The following is a 4,068-nucleotide window of genomic DNA, read 5'->3' on the forward strand; positions in this document are numbered from 1 at the left end:
AAATTCAAGCAGTAAGTTTTGTGTTTTCAAGTAATAGTAAATTTTCTTCAAAGTAAAATTGTGAATTTTTATTTATTAAGTTTGAATTAAAAATAAATTTTTGTATTTAAAGTTTTTACAACAGTGTTTCATTTATTGACCACAAGTGGTAGGAATTAATATTATAAGTAAATCAGAAGGATATAGTTTTGTTCCTTTAATTTTGCTGAAGTGACTAACCTGGGAGACAGTTATAGTAATGGAGTGATGCCCTTTTACTTTCGCATAATTCTTTAAGGGATCACTGTTGACATTAGAGTACTCAGTCATATATATATATATTTTTTTTTTTTTATGAGACTTCGTGTATCTGGCTGTAAATGAGGTAAGTTTTGAATTCTATGATTAATAGTTTAATAACCAGGTACTTGGAACACTTCGTGACAATTAAAAATGGTGCCCAGACCCGGGAACAAGACAAAATATCACTCTGGTTTATGATTCATACCAGTGGTGTTAGGGATTTTTTGATAGGAGAGTGACCACAAAGTTGTTTTTGCATTGTACTGTGAATTATTTAGTTAAGTAACCTAGAGAAAATGGCTCTGTTGAATGTTCAGGAGTTTTTAGCAGCTCCTTTTATCCAAGAGTTATCTGAATCCAACCTAATTAAAGCTCAGTGGCTTGCTTTATCCTTAGCCTGTGGCGGTGAAGTGTCTAGTAGTATGATTAAGGCACAAGTGAAATGTATTTTAATCCAAGCATTGATGGACTCTGGTAAAGTATATGAAGAGTTAGGAGTGGCACAAGAACTGCTGAGTGTAGTTGAGGCAGAATTTATAAGTAGGCAAGAGCAAATGATAGCTGATGCTCAATCTGAAGTGAAAAAGAAAGAGAAAAGTGGAGCAGAAGCAGAGCTTAGAAGCATAGCTGCAGAAGAAAGATTGATTAAGTTGAAAATGCAAGCAGAAAAGAAAGAGAGGAAAGAGAAGAAAACTTGATTAAGCTGAAAGTGAAGGCAGAAAAGAGAAAGAAAAGAAGGAGAAGCAGAAAGATCAGCAGAAGAAAAAAGTGAAAGAGAGGCAAGAGAGGAAAGAGAAAGAGCAAGGAAGCAGGAAGATTATGAAAGGGAGATAAAGTTAATTAAAGCCCGATCCACATTACCAGTGACACCATCTAACCCTACCCAAGGTAATCAAGAGCCTGTATTTGATATGGTAAGAGTGCAGAAGCTAATTCCAAAGTTTACAGAATAAGCTCCAGATGAGTTTTGTGATCACTTTGAAAAAGTGGCATCAGGTATGGGATGGCCAGAAGATAAATGATCAGTCTTGTTACAAAGTGTCTTGACCGGCAAAAGAAGAAGTTCCTACTTAGCCATATCAGCTGATCAGTGTAAAGATTGCAAGGTACTCTAACATAATGTGCTACAAGTTTACCAGATGACCCCTGAGTATTATAATGAAAGATTCAGATCTTTATGGAAGGATGACAATATAACTTTCTTGGATTATGCCTACAAAGTAAGATGTTTCAAACTATGGTTGGAGACTGCTAAAGTTAAATCTGTAGATGAACTTGAAGTTAATTGTTTTAGAGCAATTTCTTAGAGAAATTCCAGAACACATAAGAGCCGATTTAAGAGAGAGAGAGAGAGAGAGGTTAAGAAACTTGACAAAGCTGCTATATTGAGTAAAGATTATAACATTATGAGTAGTAAGTGCAACTATAATGCCAAGTACCAGAACCAACAAAGCACAGGTATAAGGTCTCATCCAAATTACAGGAACAAGTTGTTTAATGGGAATCCCTCTAGTGGTAATATCACTGCAATGCAGGGTATTACCCCTCAGCAATCAAATGTTAAATCCTCATCATCCAGTTTCTCAAGACAGATACAGAAGACTAATCTTGTCTGCTTCAAGTGTGGAAGAGCAGGACACTATAGTCGGGAGTGTTATCAGACACAGCAACAGTCAAAGCCAGTTGGTCAAGTGGTCAAAGTTACCAGGTGAAACAGACTACGAAGAGCAGTGTGGGGAAGACTGAGACTGCAGGGAAGACTAAAACTAAACAAGCTGTGTTAACAACCAGTGGAAATGTAACTTCAAGCAGTGAGTGGCTGAGCAGCTTCGAGGAATTGAAGTCATATATCTATGAAGGTAAGCTAGCAACTCAAGGAGGGAATGTGCAGGTACCATCAAGGTATTACGCAATACAGGGAGTAACCATAGTGTGGTAGTTTCTTGGTGCTCATCTACAGCTGGAGAAGAATCTCACAGGAGATTCAGTATTTTGAAGGGTATAGGAGGAGAAGAGGTAATTCCTATATGCCGCTTGCACCTGTCGTGTGAACTGGTGACAGGAATGTTGACTTTGCTGTAAAGGACTCACTGGCTGTGGAAGGTGTACATGTTTTGCTGGGTAATGAAGTTGGTGGCATACCATTTATTCCTTGTCCTATAGTGACAGACAAACTGTTGAGGATTTGTCCTACAGTAGATTTAGAGAAGAATAACCTCCACCTGTTTCCAAGTTGTGTTACTACCAGGAGTATGAAGAGAACTACATCTGCAAGTGCAGAAACTGAGGATTTACACACACACACACACACATGAAGGATCAAGTGAAGGATCATTGAGCCTAAAAGAGTTGTGCCAGGAGAGCGAGGTTTCCCCTAGTGATGAAAAAAAAGGGATTTCACAAGAAGAATAACCTGTTGTTCTTGAAGAGACTCAGAGTAGTCAGTGTTCCTGAAGATAGTGAAACTGCAGTAGCAGAGTTAGCAGATATTGAGAGTTTAGCCCTTGAAGTTGGTCAAGTGACTAGAGGGAAGCTAATGGAACTTCAGAATAAGGGTACAATGTTAGCTGATTTGTTCTTCAGAGTTGTTGATCAAGAAGAGATGCAACAAACTCCTACCTGTTATTATCTAAAGGAAGGTTTGCTAATGAGGAAGCATAGACCTGCAGATATACCAGGAAATGCTGAATGGAGCGAGTATCATCAAATTTTGAATCCATATGCAGCACACGAATCTGGACATATGGGAATCAGGAAGACTGCTGGACATATGGGAATCAGGAAGACTGATGAGAAGATTATGAAGTATTTTTACTGGCCTGGACTTCACAAGGATGTTAGCAGGTTTTGTCGAGAGTGTCACACCTGCCAAGTAGCTGGAAAACTGAATGAACCCATTCAGAAAGCCCCCAATGCCCAGGGGATGCCCTAAATCAAGAATCTCCGAGAGTCTCTGACCTCCAGCTGGGACAGGGATCTCTGTCTCAGCCCAATTCAAGCCATCCACAAGGTATTGCACCTCCAGACCCCTCATCAGGCATGCCTGACCATCAATCTTTGCCAGTGCCACTTGCAAGCTCAGAGCAGTGCCACACTCCATCCATCTCTGATGTTGAGCCACCACAAGAATTGGACCTTGTGCCAGACCCAGATCATGAGACGGATCCTCCTACGGGAGATCCAGGAACCTTCAAAGCCTTGATTTAGGAATGTGTGAGCCTCCAGCACCTGATGCTTCTTCCTCACCAAATCTGTCCCTCTGGTGGATCGAACTGGCCTCCCTGGATGCAGAAGTTGAGACCACTCTTGCTCCAGTTGTCGCAGCAGCTGGAGTAGGGAGCCCTCCAGTAGCCTTTTAGGTTACACATGACTTTGTGCCTGCTAGCCCTTCTGGCTTTTCCCCAGAATTGGTGTCCTCATCACCTCCTCGGACTGTCATAGGTAGGCCTTGGAGGAACCAGAAGAGGAAGAAGAAGAAGAAGGGGGCAGAAGAGAGCCAACTAGTTGCAAGAGCCACAAGCTCATCCTGGCACTCGTGCCTCTTTGGCACAGTGCTTTTCCTGCCCAGAGTGATCCTGGCTCCTGCCCAGAGGAGGTAGCCAGCATGATCTCTGCCTTGATAACAGCCTAGACCAAATTCAGTAAGAAGTAATAGTAACCTTGCCATTTAAATCTTGTAATGAGCAGCAATGACTACGTAAGTATAACTTGTGAGGCCAGTAATCGTAACTATTGTGAATAGAGCCATTGAGCTCAAGACACGCATGGCATAATACCTCAGTTGAG

Source organism: Macrobrachium rosenbergii, chromosome 41, assembly GCF_040412425.1.
Source record: "Macrobrachium rosenbergii isolate ZJJX-2024 chromosome 41, ASM4041242v1, whole genome shotgun sequence".
Taxonomy (NCBI): domain Eukaryota; kingdom Metazoa; phylum Arthropoda; class Malacostraca; order Decapoda; family Palaemonidae; genus Macrobrachium; species Macrobrachium rosenbergii.